Raw genomic sequence first — 24,516 nt, 5'->3', positions numbered from 1 at the left:
GATGTCCAGCTTACAAGTCAGACCTCCTTCATATACTCGCTGAAGGATCTAAAATAAAACGTTAACGGCATCACTTTGGGGTGGTGGGATAGCAGGGGTTTTTCCCTTGGCTTTGCTTATCCACACCACCCCCTACCCCAGCACCAATCTTCTAGAATGAAAATATATTCTTTTTATAATAAGAAAAAATTGATTGTTATAAAATAGATGTCCTTTCCCTTATGGATACATCTAACCCGCCACCTCACACCAGCCATTTCTAGGTCCAGTCCATCTAATTAGCAGAGAAGTCTACAGTCTCCTAATTCCATCTTTTTGTCATGCTCAGTTCATACACAGCTTTTCTCGCCACCCAGCATAAAGAGTAACATTTAGCCATCAGCAGTGGGTAGGTGGCTCACAATACATGTATTTGTTGAACTGAAAACAGATTGCTAAAATCCAGAAATTTACCCACATAACAGTAACAAAATATCACACATTTCAAATGGGATAATTTTCTACCAAATAATCTTTTTTTTTTTTTTTTTTTTTTTTTTTTTGCGGTACGTGGGCCTCTCACTGCTGTGGCCTCTCCAGTTGCGGAGCACAGGCTCCGGACGCGCAGGCTCAGCAGCCATGGCCCACGGGCCCAGCCACTCCGCAGCATGTGGGATCTTCCCGGACCGGGGCACGAACCCATGTCCCCTGCATCAGCAGGCGGACTCATAACCACTGTGCCACCAGGGAAACCTCCAAATAATCTGCATTTTAAACTATCCTTATGGCATTATATTATCTCTTATACCCAAACTAAATAAAAATATTTTGTGAGAATACCCAAGGGGAAAGTTACTGTTATGATGACTTCATGTATTGTTCCTAGAAGGCTGGTCTGTTCTATACTTAGTAATTCTGTGCAGTGCTGCTCAATAAGGCTTATTTGCCTCTCCCGCCTGGAGGGAATCAGACCTGCCCTCGCTCCTTTACAGAGAAAACAAAGGCCTGGAACAAGCTGGAATTTCCAGGAAAAACATCCAAGCTCAGTTCAAGCCCCTGTGGGATGACTGCACTGATGCCATCTTCAATGTGTCTTCCTTTCCCCCTCTGGCTGGCATGGCTCCTTGTCTGCTGCCTCACTGACTGCAGCTTTGCCTTGGAGAGCAGACTGTCTTTGTGAATGACTCGCTCAGGGAGCATGTGCAGGACGAGCCCAGAGCCTCCCTCCATGGGAACGTGAGAGGAGAAGCTGAAGAATGGGCTGAGAGCAGCAGCTGAATGGAACGGGTCATGCTGCTTCTTGAGGCTGAAAAGGCCAATCCTGTAAAGGAGTCGATGAGAGCACCTCATCGGGTTTCACCCCACGGGCCCTGTGTGTGCAGAGAGGGCTGGGAAACACTGCTCTGCACGTGAGCGGGGGCAGTGAGACTCCGGGGCTGCTCTCCAGACACACTTATTCACTCATCTGTTTCATTCAATTTTATTTGTACAAAAGGTCGGTTGAGGCAACGGCAGACTAAGCCTTTAGAGACCATGGGCTATGCAAATAGAACCTTAATGGAAGATTAAATCAGCCAAGGTCCCCCTCAGTGCTTTTCCATTTGTGGGACTGGAACTGGCAGTAGGAGGGGATGAATCACTCTTATTATATTTGAATGGCTTCTTTACAAAAATAGCAGGCACTATAATAAAGCAGCCCCAGAAATACCTAGTAACAAACAATAAAAATACCTTCCTATAAAGAGAATGAAAATGATATTATGGTCATGGTTAAAAAGCAAGCATGATAAATCAAGGCACCAACTATGGGGGTCCTCTTTTTCTTTATCACCTAATGGAGAACCAAGACTTTCTTTACTTGGAAACTTCTGTTTACTATGATTACTACTCCAAAATAATTTCTAAATATGCAGTAAACTACTTCTCAACAATTCTGTATCACCCAGCTAGCTTCATTATCTAGTATATTCATTTCTTTAAAAAATAAGATCTCAAAAGAGTTAAGATTATTTTTCTGTGGATTATGGGAGAAGTTAATGATCAGGAAGTCAGCATAAATACTATATTATCCTTACACTGATTCAGATTTCACTAAAATATATTTAAATCATCAATCAGGAAGACTCAATATAATCGTTTGTTTACCCCTCAAAAGGTGTATTACTGTTGATTATTATGTCTTTAACATATAGCTTTATAATTGAGAGACAACTAGGGAATAAGCCTAGAGATTTTAAATTACCTTAAGATATTGCCAGTTCCCCCCAAAATGCACAGAAATATGTATGGAATATCTCTATTTCCTTGTTTTTACATTAAGAAAAAATTTAACATTCAAAAATCAATCAGTGGAAATCACCAGATCAATACAATAAAGATGATCATATGATGATCACTATAGATGAAGATAAAGCATTTGACAAAATTCAATACCCAATCGCGACAACTCTAAGCAAACTAGGAATAGAAGAAAACTTCCCCAATTTGATAAAGGACACGTAACAAAAACCTACAGCTAACATCATATTTATTTAGTGAAAGACCAAATGTGTTCTCCCTAAGACCAGTAACGACAATTCAATTGTCTATTCAATATTATACTGGAGGTTCTAGATAAATCAGGAAAAAAGGCATAGAGATTGGAAAGGAAGAAGTAATATTGTATTTATTTGAAGACAACATGATTGTATTTGTAGAAAGTCCTAAGGAGTCTACCAAAAAACCCTATTAGCACTAAAGTGAATTTATCAAAGTCACAGGATACAACGACAGAAAGAGGTAAAGTAACTTGACCAAAGTGACTCAAATAGTAATAGAGGAGCCAGAATTCAAACCCAGGTAGTCTGGCCCTGGAGCGTTCCTCTAAACTATTACTTATATGGTCACTTAATAATCAAGGTGTTACTATACACAGATACCCAAACACTAACGTCATTTCTCTTCTTCTATTCGATTACCAGTAGCTTCACCCTAAATTTTCGTGAAGGGGTAGAAAAAAATAAGATGTGAATTCTAGTCCTCACTCTCTATATAAAAAGCATGAATGCTGATTGTCTAATAAAATCAAAGCTGTAGATCTAATCCTTATACAGACTAGTGCATTTCACACTGGAAAGAACCTCGCTAATACAGCTCAGATATATGTACCCTACCCAGCCCCGACCCAGATAAGTTGCACATGCTCAAGTTCAGTGCAGCTTATCTCTAGTAGTAGAAAACGAAACTTGAAAGAGTACTATGATGCATCAGGACCATCATTCTTGTATGTGAAGGACAGCATGTTCACTGACAAATTCAAAAACAGAATTTTAAAAACTGGTGTAGACTTCAAAAGTAAGGCACCGATATCCATAAGACAAAGTAAAGACTGGTAGCATTTATGTCTTTAAAGAAGAAGCTTGGGTTATCATCAGGGACTTTACATATGGAGTTTTAAGTAGTTATAATCAAAGTTGTACCAGAAATAGCAAGAATAATAGGATAACTAGCATTGCTAAATTACAAGTATTTATTGAACCTACTATCAAATACTGAAGTCTTGAAATACAGCCAGTCTACCAACACTGGAGAGGGCATAGGCACAGAAAACTACAGCAGGAGACTGAGGTAGCTTCGTCATGAGCTAAATCAAGGAAGCTGCCAGCAAAGCAGATAAAATTATATGAACTTGGTGTAGCTGGAAAACAACCACAGAAAAACCACTCCACGACAGCAATCTCAAATATGAAGGCTCTTTATGAAGATCATAAGTTTAAAAGACAGAGTTGCAAACACTGCCAGGCTTTGCTAAAAGTGACTACAACCTCAAACTAAAATGTCTGTCTTTGAGTGACAGGTGGTATGGTATTACGAATGTATCACGCTTTTTCGGTTAAATTGGCCTATATGGAAAATAATATACTGCCCTTATTGCCTTATTGTTGTTTTGTTCTACTCTACATAAATTATGAACTTTAAATTCTTTTTCTAATGAAAGATACCGATTATCCATCCAACTCTGTCTTACAATGCCTCTTGTGGCCCAGAGTACATGATTGCAACATGAATGGCCCAAGGCTGTGTTTATGGCCTACTGACAACAGAATTATGGTGCTACTGAGGGGAATACAGTATGGCATTGCGAGAAGTAGCGTGGTGTGGTGGAAAAACTTGAACAAGTCATTTGGTATCTCTGGATCTCAGCTTTTTCACTGAATACCTAATATGTAATACCTAAAACCCAAATTTATAGGGTTATTGTGAAGATTAAATGAGATGCCTGGCACATGTAAGATGCTAAATAAATATGTGAGCATGTATATTTGCACATGTATTACCCCCACCCCTGCCACCATGTTCGCTAGCGTGGTCTCTCTCTCTCTCACACACACACACACACACACATACACACACACACACACACACACACACACGAAAGGTTAATAGTTGAGCTTGATTTATTGCCCATAACCTGGCCCAAGGCTAGACTGTTGTAATTGGTTTCACTTATTTTCAGTGTGGGCAGCAAGGACTTCGAGAAAAATATTAATTCTGGGTCAGTAGTTGGTGGAGGGTTCCACAGTTTAAACACTATTAGCGTTTTCTTTGTCTGACCTTCTCACCGTAGTTTTGATCTTTACCTCAATGGTTCCGACTGTTTTACTCCTTGTTTGAACATTGGGATGAGGCATGAAACTGAACATTTAAACACTGAAGACCATCGATAAAGAAGGAATTTAAACAGATAGTAGGGCAGTTAAAGGGCTTATTAAAGCCAAGACTGAGCTGGTTACAGCTCTGTACAACCATGGAACCTCAGTAAATCACCATCTGGGCAGCCTCAGCCCTATTTGAAAATTCCTTTTTGACTCCCTGCCATTCTAATAACAATGAATTAGTCTCTAAATCCCCTAAACACTACTTTGATTTATCTAGATGTATGACTTTGTTACTTTAAATACAGATCTGCTTTTTAACTAACCAGAAACCGTGTCTGAAGTGACAGAGTTTCTTTAAAGAAAGGAACCTACAATCAATATGTAAAGTCCCTAGAAAAGATGTTAGAGACTTTCACTTAAAAACTGGAGAAACAGGGACCCTCCTGCCTCAAAAAACTAAAAAACTGGACAAAATACATAAAGCAATGTCTTTCGGACACTGGTTGACAGACAATACAGGCCTGTGATCTAAGAAAAAAGAAACAAAGTGAGCCCTGAGATTGTGTCAGCTTATTGCCTGGAGGAGTTTCCAGGATGCATCGCAGGGACAGGGAACCCAAACAGAGCTCAGTGGTCTCACTGGGCTGAAGAGGCTGAGATGAGAGATCCAGGAGGTCAAAATGGCTAGAATTTGTGAAACAGAGAACCACAGAGAAGGGTGCTGAACAGAGAGAAGGAGAAAGAGACAGAGAGGCACACACTCCGCAGTTATATTTATAGACAGGCCTCCTTGGAATCTTTGGTTGAGTACAGATATTCACACTCATGAGAGGAAACTACTCAACACTACTATAAAGGAGTTAGGAGAACAATTCCCAGAGTTCACACAGGGCTGGGAATAGTTTGTGTTCACATCAGTCAGAGTAGAAAGACCTTGTAACATTTAAGGAATTAGATAGAATCTTCAGAAGGGTATTGTCATAGCAGTGGGAGCTACATTAGTCCTAGAATAAAGATTGCTTTGGACCCACCATAACAAAGCTTAAAAGCAATCCCTGAAAGGATCCAGCTGATTCCAGGTAACTTAACTACGTTCCAAAGCAAAATATAGCAACCAAGAATATAAAATTAACCATGTCCAGTATCCAATAAAAAATTACCAGGCAGGAAAAGAAACTCATTAACCAGGAGAAAACAATATAAATAAAAACATACCCAGAAATGACAAGGATGGAAGAACTAGCAGACAGGGATATTAAAACACCTTTAATAAATATGTTCCACACAAAGTAGAAAACAAACATGAGGACAAGAGAAAGGAAATGTAAAAAAACTTAAACATCTGGAGACTAAACTATAACATCCGAAATTACAAATACACTGAATTAGATTAACAATAGAATAGGAACTTCAGAAGAAAAGATCAGTAAACTTAAAGACACCATATTAGAAAGTATCCAAAATGAAGCACAGATAGACATTAGACAGAATAAAAATGAACAAAGCATCAGTGGTCTGTGGGACAATATCAAGCAATATAACATTCATGAATTTAGAGTTTTTGAAAGAAAAGAGATCTGGAGAGGAAGGGGACAGAAAAAAAATTTGAAGAAATAATGGCTACAATTTTTCCAAATTTGATGAAAATTATAAACCCATAGATCCAAGGAGCTCAAATCCAAGCAGAATAAATATGAAGAAAACAATTCCAAGGAACATCATAATCAAATTGCCAAAATGATAAAAAGAAAATCTTAAAAGCAGCCAGAGAAAAAAGACACATTACAGAGGACCAAAGATAAGAATTAAAGCATATTTCTTATCATAAAGTATTCAAGCCAGTGGGCAATGAATAGACATCTTTAAAGCCCTAGAGGAAAAAAACCCGTCAACTGAGAATTCTTTACTCAGCAAAAATCTCTCTCAAAATGAAGGTAAAATAGAACTTTTAAAACAGAAAAACACTGAAAGAATTAATTCTGGCATACCTGAACTACCAAATATATTAAAAGAAGTTCTTTAGGCTAAAGGAAATTGATAAAAGATGGAAACACAAAGGAAAAAAAAAGGGTGTCCAAACAATAAATAAGTGGATAAATAAAAAAGTCATGTTTTCTTATTTTGAAAAGTTAACTGATTATTTAACACAAAAATAACATATTAAATAAAATATATAATAATAGTGCGAAGGACAGGAGGGGATAAATGGAAGTATATAGTTTTAAAGTTCTACCCTATACATAAAGTGATATAATATTATTTGAGGATAAACAAGGATCAGTTAAAGATGTATATCATAAACACGAAAGCAACTACTAAAAAAGATAAAACAAAGACATAGGCAATAAACCGATCATAAAGATACAATGAAGTCATAAATAAGAAATGTGAATAATCCAAACTTGGGCAAAAAAGAGAAAAAAGGAACAAAGAACAGATGGGATAAATAGAAAACAAACAGCAAGATGGTCAATTTAAACCCAAACATATCAATAATTATAATAAATGTAAATTGTTTAAACATCCCAATTAAAAGGCAGAAATTTTCATACTGGATTAGAAAGGAAGACCCAACTAAATGCTTTCTAAAGGAAACCCACTTTAAAAATAAAGAGATATAGGTTGCTTCCATGACCTGGCTATTGTAAATAGTGCTGCAATGAACACTGGGGCGCATGTGTCTTTTTGAGTTATGGTTTTCTCTGGGTATATGTCCAGTAGTGAGATTGCTGGGTTATATGGTAATTCTATTTTTAGCTTTTTAAGGATTGCTGGGTCATATGGTAATTCTATTTTTAGTTTTTTAAGGAACCTCCATACTGTTCTCCATAGTGGCTGTATCAATTCACATTCCCACCAACAGTGCAAGAGGGTCCTCTTTTCTCCACACCCTCTCCAGCATTTATTGTTTGTAGATTTTTTGATGATGGCCATTCGACAGACGAATGGATAAAGAAGCTGTGGTACATATATACAATGGAATATTACTCAGCCATAAAAGGAACGAAATTGGGTCATTTGTAGAGACGTGGATGGACCTAGAGACTGTCACACAGAGTGAAGTACGTCAGAAAAACAAATATCGTATATTAATGCATAAATGTGGAATCTAGAAAAATGGTACAGATGAACCCATTTGCAAGGCAGAAATAGAGACACAGACGTAGAGAACAAATGTATGGACACCAAGTGGGGAAAGGAGGGGGTTGGATAAGTTGGGACATTAGGATTGACAAACATATACTAACTAATATGTATGAAATAGATAACTAATGAGAATCTGCTGTATAGCACAGGGAACTCCACTGTACAGTAGAAACTAACACAACATTGTAAAACAACTATACCCCAATTAAAAAAAAAGACATATATATACTTATATATATATTTACACACACACACACACACACACACACACACACACACACATATAGGTTAAAAGTAAAAGGGTGGGGTTTCCCTGGTGGCGCAGTGGTTGAGAGTCTGCCTGCCGATGCAGGGGGCACGGGCTTGTGACCCGGTCCGGGAGGATCGCGCGTGCCGCGGAGTGGCTGGGCCCGTGAGCCATGGCCACCGGGCCTGCGCGTCCGGAGCCTGTGCTCCGCAACGGGAGAGGCCGCAGCAGTGAGAGGCCCGCGTACCACACACACACACACACACACACACACACACACACACACACACACACACACACACACACACACACACACACACACACACACACACACACACACACACACACACACACAGTAAAAGGGTGGAAAAGATATATCATGTAAACAAAAACCATAGGAAAGCTGTAGTGACCAAATCAATATTGGGCAATGTAGACTTCAGAACAAAGAACATTACCAGGAAAAAGAAGATTATTTTAAAGTGATTTCATCAAGAGGACCTACGATCCTAAATGTGTATACACTCAGCGTCAGAATTTCAAAACACATAATGCTAAAACTGATAGAACTAAAAAGAGGAAAAGAAAAATTTACAGTTTTAGAAATTTCAATTCTCCTGTCCTAGTACTTGGTAAAACAAGTAGTCAGAAAAATTAATAAAGATATAGAAGTCTTGAACAAGAATTCTTATTCAAGACTTGAACAAGAATTCTATTTGAAATCAATAATAGAAAGCTATTAAGAAAATCTTATTATTTGGAAACAAAACAACACATTTCAAAGTAATCCATGGGTCAAAGGAGAAATCACAAGGGAAATTAGAAAATATTTTGAACCAAATGAAATGAAAAACATTTCATATCAAAATTTATAGGATATAGCTAAAGCATTACTCGGAAGAAATTTTAGAGCATTAAACATCTATATTAGAAAAGATCTCAAATTATTAATTTCAGCTTCTACATTAACTAGAGTGGAAATCAATGAAATAGAAAGCAGAAAAACTATAGAGAAAAAAATCAACAAAATGAAAAGCTTGTTCTTTGAAAAGATCAATAAAATGGATAAACCTCTAGTCAGACTGACGAGAAAAATAAAAGAGAGAAGGCACATTATCAATAATAGGAATGAAAGAGATTCTGCAGACATTAGAAGGATAATAAGGTAATATCACAACTTTGTGACAGTAAAGTAAACAACTTAGGGGAAATGGACAAATAACTTGAAAGACACAAGCTATTAGAGCTCACTCAAGAAAAAACAGATAACCTGAAGAGCCCTTTATTTAGCAAAGAGCCTGAATCCTTGGTTAAAACCTTTCCACAAAGCAAACTCCAGGACCAGATGGTTTTATTGGTGAATTCTACTAAAGATTCAAGAAAGAAATAATACCAATTCTATATAAACTCTTCCAGAAAATAGAAAAAGGAAACTCTTACCTACTCTTTTAGGAGACCTGAAGTACTCTAATACCAAAACCACACAGGGATATTTTTTAAAAAAGAAAAGATATTAAAGATAAAGGACATGGAGGAAGACAAACAACACAACACATGGAGGAAGACAAATGCAGTGAACACAGCAGAAAACATGGAGAGGAAGCGGCCAGAGGCTTGAAAAGGCTTCAGACATTGTCCCAGTGTCCTTTGTTGAATGCCTCCTAAGTGCAAAGTGGACTTTTGGAGCTAGAGTGCCTGAGTTCAGGTCCTAGACCCACTGCTTACTAGTTATATAACTTTGGTCAAGTTACCTAACTTTTCTGTGCTTCAAAGCTCCCATTTATAAATCGAGATAATGACAGAAACCCCCTCATGTGGTTGTTATGAAGACTGAATGAGTAAATTCATTTAAATGCTTATAATAGTGCCTCGCACATAGTAAGCACTACACAAGTTTTTGCTGAAATAATTATTATCATACACATTATATTAGTTGGTTGTCACCTTTATTAAGTCATGATATTTGCCCTCAAAATGAACTAAGTAGTACAAGAGGTAACTATTCCCCTTATATTAATTCCCTGTGGCTGGCATAACAAATTACCACTCTGTGGCTTAAAACAACAGAAATTCATTGTCTCATAGTCCTGGAAGCCATAAGTTCAATATCAGTTTTACTGGGATAAAATTGAGGGGTTGGCAAGGCCACACCACTGGAAATTCTCAGGGAGAATCCATTCCTGGACGCTTCCACTTTCTAGTGGCTGCCAGCTTTCCTTTGCTTGTGGTCGCATCACTCTAATCTCTGCTTCTGTGGTTATGCTATCTCCTGTGTGTGTCAACTCTCCCTCTGCTTCTCTCTTATAAGGACATGTGTGATTGCATTTAGGGACCATTCAGATATCCAGAATAATCCGTCCATGTCAAGATCATTAACTTAATCACACTTGCAAAGTGTGATTTTCCTTACAAGTATTGTTTATAGGTTCCAGGGATTAGGACCTAATTATCTTTGGGTAGCCATCATTCAGCCTGCTACACTCATCACCAGGGGTAGATTGATCTTGTGTGGAAATACAACATAAACAACTTTTTTTTTTTTTTTTTTTTTGCAGGCCTCTCATTGCTGTGGCCTCTCCCGTTGCGGAGCACAGGCTCCAGACACACAGGCTCAGCGGCCATGGCTCATGGGCCCAGCCGCTCCGCGGCATGTGGGATCTTCCTGGACCGGGGCACGAACCCGTGTCCCCTGCATCGGCAGGCGGACTCTCAACCACTGCGTCACCAGGGAAGCCCATAAACAACATTGTTAATCAACTATACTACAATAAAAATTAAAAAAAATTTTTTAGAAAGGACATTTAGTTCTCTCTACAACAAACCTGTTAGGATATGCAAATATATTCCAAGGCACAATCTATCCACCTGGAGGTAGGTCCCAAAACTGTCAGCATAGCATCCACAGTGAACTATAACACCTCTATAACATAACATGCAAACTCAAACCTTTAAAATTATGATAAACATTACAGACTTTTTGCGGAGGGGCGAATGTTACTAGAAACTTATTGTGCCGTTTTGTGATCCAAATAAAATAGCTTATTAAAATGACTGTTAAAATCAAGAAAATTGGGAGAAACTACATTTGATGATGATAGTTATAACTAAAGGAAGGTTGAAAATAATTGGCTCACTCTTCATGACCGTGGGTACCCCCTCTCAGACCCTGCACGTTTACCCTGCACTACACAGTAGTGAAGAACTTCGCTTCTGGAATCAGACAGGCCTGAGTTCGAGACCTGCCCGTATTAGTGATATGACGGTGGACGAATCATGTCACCCCTTGGAGCCAGTTTCTTCACCTGTAAAATGGGAGTAATAAGAGTACCTGCCTCCTACAGTTGCTGTGAGGATTAAATAAGAACTCACATAATGTCCTAGCATGGAAATTAGCATATGTAATAAGTACTCGGTAAATTATAATCATAATTTATTATTACGTAATAAATACTACTCTTTCTCATAAAACTCTATCTTCTATTACAAACAGAAATATCGTCTCATCTTCAATTTATTAATTTTCAGGGGTAGAAGAGTTTTCCCTTTAGGGACTGTGATCTCATGGGTGAAAGGCCCTAACACCACAAAGAAAAAGCAAAGTCAATAATGCAATCTGCAATTCTGGTATGTACATCTTTGAGGAAACAAGAAAAGAAGAATGAAGAAAGTAAGGATTTTATAAGCCAGTAAAGGACAGGAAGTAGGGTCCAAAGAGTTTAATGTGTGACCAAGGGTGCTAACATACAGCACTTGAGGTTTGGGGGAAACAAGAGAAAGTTAAGAATTTAAATAGCGAAGTCTATAGTCTAATAGATTCATTTTCTACAGGAATTCATTAAATGATTGGAATTTTGCGCTCTGGAGAGATGAGAGGATTGAGAGGAAGGAGGTATGATGGGGACAGTAAATGATGAAGAGTACAGACAAGATAAACACACACCAACTCCTTTTTACACCCCAGACACCAGCACTGGGACTGAGATGAAGTAGAAGATAGACCAGGAAAGCTCAAAACTCAAGAAAGCTTTGGTTCAGGACAAAGAAAACACTGCAAGCCATTCCAAGATACGGATGGTTGTTGATCTTACATCCCTAGCAGTTAGCCCAGTACCCTGCATGTCATCAATAAATCTGGGTTCGAAGGAACAAATGTAAATGTACATATGCAATAGTAAAAATACTGGCAGTAGAGGAGAAGCTGAGCTAGAGGTTCCCTTCTCATCCCAGAGTTCTGTCTCCTGTCTCACTCCTGTCCAAACCAGCCTCCACACTGGGGATGTGAGGCTCTGAAAAGAATCTGATCACGTTTCTCCTGAAATGCTTCAACAGCTCCCCATGGCCTCTGACACGAAGTCCCAATTCCTTAGCCTGGAAACCAGCCTTCTGTGTTTGACGCCGACCTACTTTTCAGCCTGTTTCTGCCCCTGCCCGAGTCATACGTCATGCTCCCGTCATGTGGGGTTACTGGAACCCCCCATGTGTACTACGCTCTCACACACACGCCCCACCTTTGCACATGCCGCCCCTCCTCTCTGAGGTGCTCTGTCTGCCTGAGGGACTCCTCATCTCAAATGAATCTTTCTCTAGAAGGTGACACTTCTAAGCAGAGCTAGGTGATCCCCCCTCTAAGCTTTCAAAACACCTTGTCTATACTTCTATTATGGCACTAAGTACGATACCGTAATCGATATTTCCATGTCTGTCTTCCCTCATAAACTTCTGGGCTGCCAGGATTGGGTTCGAGTCTTCTTCATATCCCTAGCTATTAGTATGTGGGTACAGAAGCTTTAAAAGGGTGCGTGGAAAAAACGAACAGATTTTAAAGACCAAAAGTAGAAATAAAGCTTAAATACTTGGGTGAACAAGACATGACAGGATACTAAAAGACACTTAGGGATGGGTAGGTCCATCCCTATAATTAGAAGGTTTTATCTTGATGGCAGCTACAATACTCCCCTCTAATTGTCCCTTGTTACCATGATCAGAGACAGATTTTGAGGCTGGATATACTACAGGCCTGACCCAGTATGAGATTCCCAATCTTATATTATTCCCAACCATTTCTCACACTCATTGTGCCTTTGAGAAAGCAATTTCATCTTCATACACTTTAGTGTCACCATCTTCTGTGAAGTAACCCCTATCTCAAAATGCTCCAAAAGCCAAGTTCCTCTTTCATACTCTAATTCTCATTTTCTCTGTCTCTTACTACGTAGAATGGGAATTTTCAGTGCTAAATTAAGGATGAAAATCATCTGAGCCCAAATTCAGTGTACAACTTTGGGGAAGTTATCATACCTTTCTGTATCTCAACAGTCTCCTCCTTGAAATGCAATCGACCCTATATCCAGGAGGTCACAGGAAATAGTAAAAGGTACTTACTATGCACCTCACACGTATTAACTTGTTTAATTCTACAATCCTTCCAGGCAGGTACTATTATTATCTCCATATACACAGGAAGATGGAGCACAAAGAGGGTGAAGATTTGAAGGGCTGTGAAGATCACAGCTAATGAGGGGTAGAGGCAGGGCGGGCTCTCCTGCCTGTGCTGTTAACCATGGCCCTCTACGGCTTCTCTGCAGCCCAGTGAAAGGCACCGTGTACAGTACAAAACTCCAGTATATTCAAGTATAAAAAGAGACACTGAACAGTAGGCCTCGGGTATGGGACAGTGTTGCACATTTCAATCCAAATGCATTTTACAGCCAAGAATAGACCCTAAACCACCCACCGTTTTTAGCTAAAATCAGAAGGTTCTCTTGTGATCTGGGCCATCAAGGAGATGGATTTGTGGAGATGGATCTGTCCTTCACTGTACGACACCTACCATTTAGAGGACACTGTCACTAGATGACATCCACCTTGGGGTGTGGCTTTATGGATCAACGAGTTAGGTTCTTCTCAGGAGTGATCATCCGGGAATAGAGATGTGGCAGAAGATACAATTGTGTTTATGCTTTTTCTACAGAAATTTATTCTTTAAAAAAGCATTAAATATTTAAGTCCATATCACCCTCCACTCAAAAAATTAATTTAGACAAAATTTAAGGAACATCCACTAGGTGCAGTACCATAACCTCATATTGTTCTCCAACTCTTATAGGCATATTCCCTGCTGGATAAATATTTGTTGAATGAATGAAAACTATTTCACAGACAGCTTCAGAGAAGCTCCGCATTTCCAGATGTTTCCTCAGAAGGAACGGGTGCCTTATAATAGTCATCTTTCCCCTAGAGAAAATATTCAGTCCCGCTTCAGGAGGGAGAACTTAACTCCTCAAGTCTCTAGAAAAGCCTAAAGCCACCTTTATCTGTACCCATGGTTTCTATGTCCTTCTCTTCCCCCATCATAAAGAGAACACAGAAAGGTCAGGTTACATTGGTTTCTTGGGCCTGCACAAATTCCTGTGAGGTTCCCTCTTCTGTCAGGAAAAGTTTCCCTGGTAACCATATTTACACACTCACTTAATTCCCTCCCCTCCCTTGATTTGCCGGTTGGTATAAAAACTAATTTGCATTGAACTGCTGAAGCTTACAAGTTAATCAGTTGAACAGACTTACAAAATCTTGGAACTTGGCTTTTGGCCAAAACTGAATGTAATTCTCTTCAGTTCAAAAATTTTAAAACACATCAAATATGCATGCTGGATATTTCTGGCTATAGGTAAGGAAAAGAAGATTCTCCTAAAGGGCATCTGGCCAATATTATTAGATAGGAAGATCAAGAGAGGAAGAGGTACCTTTCTTAGTTCTGACTTAAGCAAGATCAGCTGTGATAAGGTGCAGGAAGAGATAAGTCAAGGACCAACACAGAAAGTCTGAGCCCTGTGAAATGATGAACTCAGGCCTAAGATTCTGGGTGATCAGAGCTCAGGACCTGGGTGAAGGAATGGGATATGAATACTGAGAACGGAGCATCATTAATTCATTCGCCAAGTATTTATTGAGCATCTAACAGTGCTTGGTGCTGGGAATATAGCAGTGGAGAAGTCAGACCCAGATCCTGCTTACATAAAGATATTTAGCTAGCGAACCAATGTTGGCTTTGTTATTGAATCAAGTATCTTTGGGCTAGGGGCTCATTATATAATTTCCTACAAGGGCCAGAATTGGTTTCAGAGTATGGATGGAGCAGGGACTTACAGACAGAAACAAGCTCAAGAAGTCCTCCTTGGAGAAGGTAAGCTGGCAAGTCAAGAAGTGTTTGACTTCTACGATGTTTTCTTTACACCTTCAACAACCATGGTGCCTGAGCTTCTAGATAGGGAGATGAAGGCTGTATTTATCGTAGGGCATAAAGCCAGTTACTTCACAGTATACATATATTTTCTAAAGAATAGAGTAAAAAGTATATAAAGGTACAAGCCATTCTTAAGTATATTCAACAACCATTTATTGAGTATCTGCTATGTTCAAAGAACAGTTTTAGGAATTGAAGCTATGGATAGGAAAAGACAGAGTCCTTAGCAATTACAACAATGTGGTAAGTGCTATGAGATGTGAAAGCGTAGCAGAAGATCAGAGAGGAAGGATACTAATTCATTAAAAGTGAGTTGGGAAATGCTTCTGAGATGTAACACTTGAACCTTTTCTTTTTTTTTTTTTTTGCGCTACGCGGGCCTCTCACTGTTGTGGCCTCTCCCGTTGTGGAGCACAGGCTCTGGACGCGCAGGCTCAGCGGCCATGGCTCACGGGCCCAGCCGCTCCGCGGCATGTGGGATCTTCCCGGACCAGGGCACGAACCCGTGTCCCCTGCATCAGCAGGCGGACTCTCAACCACTGCGCCACCAGGGAAGCCCAGAACCTTTTCTTTTTTAATTTATTTATCTTTTTATTTTTGGCTGCATTGCGTCTTTGTTGCGGTGCGCGGGCTTCTCATCGCGGTGGCTTCTCTTGTTGCAGGGCAGGGGCTCTAGGCGCGTGGGCTTCAGTAGTTGTGGCACTTGGGCTCAGTAGTTGTGGCTCACAGGCTCTAGAGCGCAGGCTCAGTAGTTGTGGCGCACGGGCTTAGTTGCTCCGCGGCATGTGGGATCTTCCTGGACCAGAGCTCGAACCTGAGTCCCCTGCATTGACAGGTGGACTCTCAACCACTGGGCCACCAGGGAAGCCCCACAATACTTGAATCTTAAAAGACACAGAAGTTTGTTGTTTTAAGCTGATAAATTTGATAATTTTTCCATAGCAATAACTACTACAGAGCCTTATGGAGGCTCTGCCAGCAGCACAAATAGGAGACCACAGAGAACACCTGGCTGCTTAGACGCTTTCATGATGTACACCATAGGGCATACTCTAAATCTCTTCATATTTTTATTTTATTTATTTATTTATTTTTGCGGTACACGGGCCTCTCACTGTTGTGGCCTCTCCCGCCGCGGAGCACAGGCTCCGGATGCGCAGGGTCAGTGGCCATGGCTCACGGGCCTAGCCGCTCCGCGGCATGTGGGATCTTCCTGGACCGGGGCACGAACCCGTGTCCCCTGCATCAGCAGGCGGACGCTCAACCACTGTGCCACCAGGGAAGCCCTCTTCATATTTTTAATCTCACATATTCTTAGGCTCACCTGATCCATGATGGGGACAGAAAGTGAGAGTAAGCACTCTTATTCTGGGATGTGAATGACGCTGGTGATGGCAACACAAACTGAATCTTGCCTGATAACCTATGCAAAGGAATCTAGGTTGGCTGGTGTTAGGACTTGGTCATGTGGTCAGCTAGTATCAAGTGGTGTCAGGACTTGGTCAGCACCTGGTCAAATGATTACTCAGAGAGACCCGGAGTGGGAGGAGCCTGGGGATGAGTAAATGCTATTTTTGAGAGAGCTATAACCATGAAAACCAGAAAAAATTAGTTTGTTGTCAGTTCCAAGTAGTGATTATAAAGCAAAAGTGAGAGACAATATGGAGAATTAAGCGCTTCTCGTTTTCATGATCCATACAGGTAGATGAAGGAATAGAATGGGCCAAAAAGGGAAGAGTGGGACATGAACATTCAAGACAAATGTGGGGAACAGAGCCACATGGTTCAAACCTGCTGGACAGTCCCTGGTATGCACCAGTCTGGCTAAAAAGGCATCAGATCAGGGCAATTTGTATTATACCTGTTCAACCCCAATTTCTGTTTCAGTAGGTTGAGAAATGGTCTTCCTAGCTTCCTACCAATTGGGAACATCTGACTACCCAAGAAATAGAAATTAACCATTTCTTATTTAAATTGGGAGTAACAACACAATCAGGACAGTAACTCTATCCAATAATCCTCTCATGATATGATGGGTGAGTTTCCAGAAGCCATTCTGGGTAAATAATTCCTTGCCTCTTTATTCTCTGCTCTTTTCATACTGGCTCTATACTTGAAATTCCAAATATCCCCCTTTTGCCCTTTATACCAGGAGTCCAAAATGAGAAGACAGGAAAATGTGATCATGCACTATGACGCAGCAAGGACTTTAGGCTATGCAAACAAAAGGAATTACACAGCACAAAATGTTTTCCCAGCTTTAGGAGGGAATATTGATACCTTCGGGTAGAACCGGTTCCATAATTTGTGGGGCCCAGTGCAAAACGAAACAGCAGGTCCCCTTGTTAAAAAATTATTAAGAATTTCAAAACAGCAACAACAGAGCATTAAACTGAGTGTGGAGCCCTTATAAATGCAGGGCCCTGGGAGGCGACACAGGTCACATACCCATGAAGTTGGCCCTGCCTTCAGGGACAGCATAGTATGGTCCTTTCGTTGAGCTTGAGAGTCAGAGCTGGGTCCAAATTCCATCTTTGCCCCTCCTTACTTATGTGAGCAGGGACTTCCCTGGTGGTGCAGTGGTTAAGAATCTGCCTGTCAATGCAGGGGACACAGGTTTGATCCCTAGTCTGGGAAGATCCCACATGACGCGGAGCAACTAAGCCCATGTGCCACAACTACTGAGCCTGTGCCCTAGAGCTTGCAAGCCACAACTACTGAAGCCTGTGTGCCACAACTACTGAAGCCCACGCGCCTAGAGCCCAAGCTCCGCAACAAGAGAAGCCACCGCAATGGGAAGCCCGCGCACCACAACGAAGAGTAGCCCCCGCACCACAATGAAGAGTAGTCCCTGCTCGCTGCAACTAGAGAAAGCCCGTGTGCAGCAACGAAGACCCAATGCAGCCAAAAATAAATAAATAAAATAAATTTATTTAAAAAATTATGCAATCATAGGCAGTTTATTTAGTCGCTCCATGCTTCCAAGAGGTTGTATGGCTGTAATCCTGTACTGTGAGGATTAAATGGGATAATGAATAGAATGTATACAAAGTGCTTAACACACAGTAAGCACTCCATAAATGCTAGCTATCTTATTATTGTTAAATGAAACGTGCGGGTAAATCTCAAAGCAGTAAGTTTAAGAAATGAATTGCTGAACTGCTATCAAGGATATGAAAGAATGAGAATGATATATTAGGGCAACTAAATTAATGAAGCAGGTAGGGAACAGCAAATCTTTTGCTTGACTGTTCCGCCTTCTCTAACCTCTTTCTTATTTCTCTCTTTTCCTTTTACTGCCAAACATACAAAGGGTGATCTACATGCTGTCTCCATTTCTTACCCACATCTCATGACCCCATCCTCTTTAATCTGGCATTTAATATCCCTATGGCCATCCCCCATGGAATTGAAGCTATTATTTTCAAAAAGTCACCAATGATCCCTGTTGGGATATAATGGACATTTCCCAACTTTTTCTGTAACATTTCATACTGCTGACCAATCCCTCCAGCTCGAAACCCTCTCTTTGCTTCACTTCTGCGATACTATACTCTCATGGCTAAGAGCATGTCTAATAGGCCTTGCATCTATCAGGTACATAAATAAATGATCGTGAAGAGAATGCATTCGTTGGGTGAATAAATGAGATGGTTCTTCTGCTTCTCTGATATTCCTTATTTTTCACCATACTGACCCCATTTCTTCTTCCTACCTCCCTGCATGTGGGCAATCTCCACTTTCCAGCCTTGGTCCTCTACACCTCTATTTCTATGCTGTTATACTGCTAACAACTAAGTGGGAACTAAGCTAATCTCATGGCTTCAATTATCACCTACGTATAAGACTCCCTGACTTCTCTCTTTTGAACACTAGGCCCCCCCACCAGTTCCAAATATTTTGGGGATCCATCCACTTATAAATTCCAGTATCACCTCAAGAGATCTAGCACTTGGCTTTTCCTCTTCTCTCCCGAACTGGCTTTTCTTTCTGTCTGTCCTATTTCTGTTGATCTTGTCACCTATGTTCAAGGCTACATTTGATTCTTCCTTATTTCTTGTCCTCCATATCTATCAGTCAGAGTCCTTTCATGTTTCCTTTATAATACTCATTGAACCCATCTCTTTCTATTTTCACTGCCATCACCCGAATTCAACCCCTTATCCCCCTCATATCTAAACTATTCAAATAACCTGCTAATTGGTTGTACAGTTCTTTCTATCCCTACTAAAGTTTATTCTCCACATCGTTGTTGAGAATCTTCATAAAATACTACTTTTATAAGCACACACTTCCCTAACCAAACATCTTCAGACTTTCCATCATACGGGATAAAGTTCTAACTCCTTAGTTCAGCATTAATGCCTGTTAAAATCTGGCTTCAAGCAACCCTTCCAATCTTACAACTTCTTTAGTTAAACCTTCTGATCTTGCCACATCGGTCAGTTTTATCAACTGACCCCTGAAAACTTTCTTCCATATTCCGGTCCTGTGTTTTATGAACATTTTTTTCCCCATCTAGAAATCCCTCCCACTTTCCTTCTCTATATAACAAAATCCACCATGTCTCTGAAAAAAGCCTTCCTGGATAATCATAGTCCACAATGATCTTTCTCTTTTTTCAACTCCTATAATATCATACCTTTAGCACTTTGAAAATTTACAGAAGAATTGCTTTACGCTGAATCCTCACAAGTATACGAAGTAGGTGGCATTATTACAGATAAAGAAACAAAGTCAAATAACATGTCCAAGTCACACAGCAAGTAACTGATAGAACTGGGATCTGAATCCTTGTTTAGCTGAGAATAATCCCCGGACTACACTATCCCTCTCATTTTCCTATCTCTTCCAAAGCACAAATACAGCACAGTATTTACACACAAGCAGGTGCTCAGTAAACATGCTGATTGAGAAGACTGCTTAAATAGCACCCGTGATTCTCCAGCACTTAGGAATTGTCAATCTCAGCAGACCACATTAGGCATATCCCCCCAGTGTCACGTTCTTTATGAGGCTTGATCTGTAATTGAGTTCAAGATGGGGTATTTGCCAAAAATTCACCATGATCCATTCTAAAAATAAATTTTGGTTCAAGCAAAGCTAAAAGGCTGTTATCTGAACCAAACATTAGGTGAGTTTGGGGGATGAGGTCTACTTTACCACCTCTGGGCCCATCCTTGCTCTGTTTCCAAATGGTCAGGAAGTAAAAATAGGCTAGCTAAACTGATGGCTTATGAGGTAAAATGGACTATTTATAGTTCTAGAAGTGGAGGCTAAGGCAGCAGAACAGGATTTTCTTTGCTCTGGTGGCTAAGACCTTAGTAAAAGAAGCCTAGTAAAAGTGAGTCACGAGTGGAAACTGGATCAAAAGACGATAATAGTAAGGAGGGAAAGAGAACAGAAAGAAGGAAGTACTGGAAATAGTCTATTGAAGAGATGGTGCTGTCCTTTTCTGCAGTTGCTTTAAGCTGTCAGATCCAGCCCCGCTCTCCAGGGCTGGCACCACCAACAGCAAGTTCTATCACCTCTGCATGATTCATGGTCTCAGTCTCAAACTGCTTGTCCTGACCCATATCACAGTCCAGATCCTTCCAGCTTCTGATCTGCTTACTCATTTCCCAAGGTCTCACAAATCTGACCTCACAGATTTGACATTCAGCATGGCTTCCCTGGGTATGACCCATGTTACTCCCTTATTGTATGGTTTAGATTTGCCCTCCTGGGATGATGCCTCTAGCGCCATACCTATGCCCAGTTTTCCACTCCTCTACCTTGGAGCTACAGCCGCATTTTCACTGGAAAATGTGGTGGGAATTAGAAATTCTAGGTTACTTTATCGAGAAAGGAAAAAGGCCATGGCTGCACTATAAAGCCATTGCCTAGAGATACCATGCTCCTTAAGTGTCTGTATTCACAGTTTCCTCTGCTTTGGCTGCCCTTCCTGTTCTTCCCAATATTCTCTGCAAGGCAAACTCCTATTCATCCTTCAAGACCTTAAACATGTTTTTCTCTGGAAAGCCTTCCTGGATCCTCTCAGACAGTTAATTGTTCCCTCCTCTGTGCTTCTTCATGTACACATCTATTATGCTGTTATCACTTTTACTGGCAATTTTATTTCTGTTTCTCCCACTGTTTCTTTGAGGACAAGGACTAATTATCTTATTTATCTTTGCATCCCCAAGACATAGCAGAGTGCCTGGCAAACAGCAAGAGTTTGTTGTTGTGTGATAAAAGACATCAAGAGCAACATGAAAGTGCAATTTGCACTTCACTTGCAAAAATCAAATTGGTTCCTGGTACTTTGCATGTGTAACCACATTCTTCCTTGATTTAGAAGAAAGGACTTTAGCCTCATAAAGGAAATTCTACTGATATCACTGGCACATTAGCCAGTTTTTCCTCTGCACTGGTGATAGAAACATCCCCCCTCCCACACACACACACTTCCGAGAAGCTCCCAGGGCAAGCTTAATATTAGTGGCACATGGCCCATCCTACCATTTCTATTGTAGTGAAAGCTAAATTACACTGTAAGCCTAATGCTGCCACCAATCTTAGTGAATTGGTGGTGAGGGGGGTGGGTAATTAAAAGAACACACTTCTGTAGCAGACCTCGGAGGAGGATGAGGGAGAAAGACGAATTTAATCCTGGCCTTATAAAAAATTTGTTAGAAACTCACGCAAAACAGCCGCTTCCTCTGGACATGACAGACCCGATCCAGGTGTCCAGCAGTGACCTTTTCCCATGAGTGTCAGGTCATCACCCAGCACAGAAAACAAGGGGCCAGTGCCTTTCTTGGGCATCCCTCCTTCTGAAACCTGGCAAATCGTGGGGCCTGCCTTTCCTTTAGGGGATTGTCCGCTCCTCCCTGCACCGACAATCCCCAGGTCCCTTGGCTGGTGGCCCCCAAGCACCACTCTTGCCTTCGTCCCACCGGGGCCCCAGCTTGACTCCGGGTCAAAAGTGCCGGCGGCTGGACTGTCAGGTCGCGGCTGGGGAGGGGGCGCCGAGGTCAGGCCCGACCCCTGGGTCTCCTCGCACTCTGCGGGATGCGCGGAGGAGACGCAGGCCGCGCAAGGCCACGGGCTGCTGAGGCTCGGGCCTCTGCGCGGGAGGGGCTCGGCGACCCGAGAAACAGCGCGAGTGCCGGTACTTCAGCAGCTACCCCGCAGCCTCCCGCAAGCCCTGGCCTCGGAGCTGCCCCGCAGCCCTAGCCTCGGCTGCGTCTCGGCCCCCGGGCGCGCTGCGGCCGGTCGATCCGCCGGTCTGGGCTGCTCGGCCTCCACCGCGGATCCCGGGTCGGGCCGCCGCCGCCTGCCGGCCGGTGCCCACGGCAATGCCCCGCCCCGCGCGGCCCGGCCCGGCCGTGACAGCTGGGTGCCCAAAGGGTTAAGCCGGCAGAGCTGCGGCCCAAGTGCCCCGCGCGCTGCAAGTCCGCCGCGAGCCGGCCCCAGCGCGCACGCGCCCGCCCGTTACCTGCGGTCGCGTTCGCGCTCCTCCTCCACCTGGCCGCTCTCTCCCGGGGGCCGCCCCTCAGCCCGCCCCCTCGGCTCGGCGCCGCGCACCCTGCTGGCTACTCGGCCAAGGCCCGGGGAGGAGGGGCGTGGGGGCGATTACCATATATTAGCATACCAGCGTGCATCACGTGGCGTCTCCAGCCAATGGTCATTCTGGAAAGGCGGGGATTGGTCTGAACACGCCCAGGTGCTGCTCCGGGCCTGAACCGGTGGCCACGGCAACGGCTGGGAGGGCGGGGGGAGTGGGGAGGCACAGAGCATCTCCCCTACCTGAGCTCCTTGTGGAGGCATCCGCACGTTTCCCACCCCGCGGAAGGAGAGGGGCTGAATTTGGCTCCTCTCAGAAGGATTCAGATTCAGCAGACATTTATCGTGCATTTACCACGTGCCTAACACTTTTCTGCAGAATGTGATTCCCGGGATAACCCTGTGATGTCGGGACTATTAACCCCACTTGATAGAAGGGAAAGAGGAGGCTCAGGGACGGTAGGTCACTCACCCAAAGTCACACAGCCACACTGAATGACAGAACTGGAGATCTGAGCCCATTTCTGACTTCAGGCCCCCAGACTCTCCTCAGTTATTTTCTCCAGCAGGGGTCTCCCAGCACCTCCTCACAATTCCAGGTGTACCAAGTAGCTGAGAAAATCCTTATAGAAACTTTGTACAGTGTTTTAGTGTTTCCTTACAATGACCTTTGAGGTTAGTAGGCAGAACAATTACGGCTAAATAGCAGATGAGGAGAAATGAGGCCCAGAGAGGTGATGGTGACCTGTCTTTGGTCAAACAGCTATTAAGAACTACTGCGTAATTACTATGATTTACACTCAAGCTTGCTACTTTATAAACTTTTAAATTCAGTCTTCTCAACATGATGGTATTGCTATGACCATTTTACACTTTGAGAAACTGAGGCTTTGGGAAGTTAAGCAAATTGCCCAAGGTTACACAGCTAGGAAGTAGAAGATGAGGGTTCAAATCCAGGTTTATCTGGCTCCAAAGCTAGTCTCGTCGAGTCTCATTGTACCAGGTTCATTTAATTTAGACTTGGACTTTAGAACCCCTTCTCTCACAGAACTTTCTCTCCTCTCCTCTTAAGATGTGTCCATGTTCTCTCTTAATCCTGTAAAATATCACATGACAGGTGATACGTGTTAAGGTCACAGAGGCTAAATATTAAAAGAAAATAGAGTCACCCCCGCAAGTGGGTTAAGGACACTATAATTCTCAGCTCTTCATTTTACCCCTAGGGATTTGATCGTTCGCCTAAGACTGAATTGTTTAAAAGCATAGGCATCTGCATTTAGACTTTCCTTCTGCCTCTTCCTTTAGTTTAGCTCAGTGGTTCTCTAATTATTGGACAAAATAATAATGCCTCAAACCAACTATACTAAACTTTATAGGCATTTTAAGGGATTAACAAATGTAATTTTTGCATATATGTACATTTCACCTTACTGGGCTGACTTAAAACCCAATTTCCTCCTAAGTTGTGTTGTTGGATGTTCAAGAGCCCAAACTTGGAGGCAGACCTAAATAGGCTAAAAACCTGACTTGGCTAACTGTGTGAACTTGGGCAGGTTACATCTCTGTGCCTCAATGTCCTCATTTGTAAAATAGGATAGGAATGGCGTGAGAATTAAATGGATTCGTATGTAAAAATTACTTAGCACAAGCCCTGGCTCAGAGGTAAAACCTCCATAATTGTTAGCTGTTGTTGACACATAGGAACAGACAACCCA

General features: G+C 41.8%; 1 protein-coding gene across 1 annotated transcript in view; it reads right to left on the bottom strand.

Moving 5' to 3' along the window:
• Positions 1-22,803, bottom strand: part of PHC2 (polyhomeotic homolog 2) — a 103,346-nt gene extending 80,543 nt beyond the window's left edge. Inside the window, exon 1 of the mRNA XM_082863616.1 lies at positions 22,734-22,803. The gene's annotated coding sequence lies outside the window, so the exon portion shown is untranslated. The remainder of the gene's footprint in view (positions 1-22,733) is intronic.
• Between the last annotated feature and the right edge of the window lie 1,713 nt (positions 22,804-24,516).

The sequence above is a fragment of the Leucopleurus acutus genome (assembly GCF_964270905.1).
Source record: "Leucopleurus acutus genome assembly, chromosome: 2".
Classification (NCBI taxonomy): Eukaryota; Metazoa; Chordata; class Mammalia; order Artiodactyla; family Delphinidae; genus Leucopleurus; species Leucopleurus acutus.
This window is presented reverse-complemented; position numbering and strand designations above follow the sequence as displayed.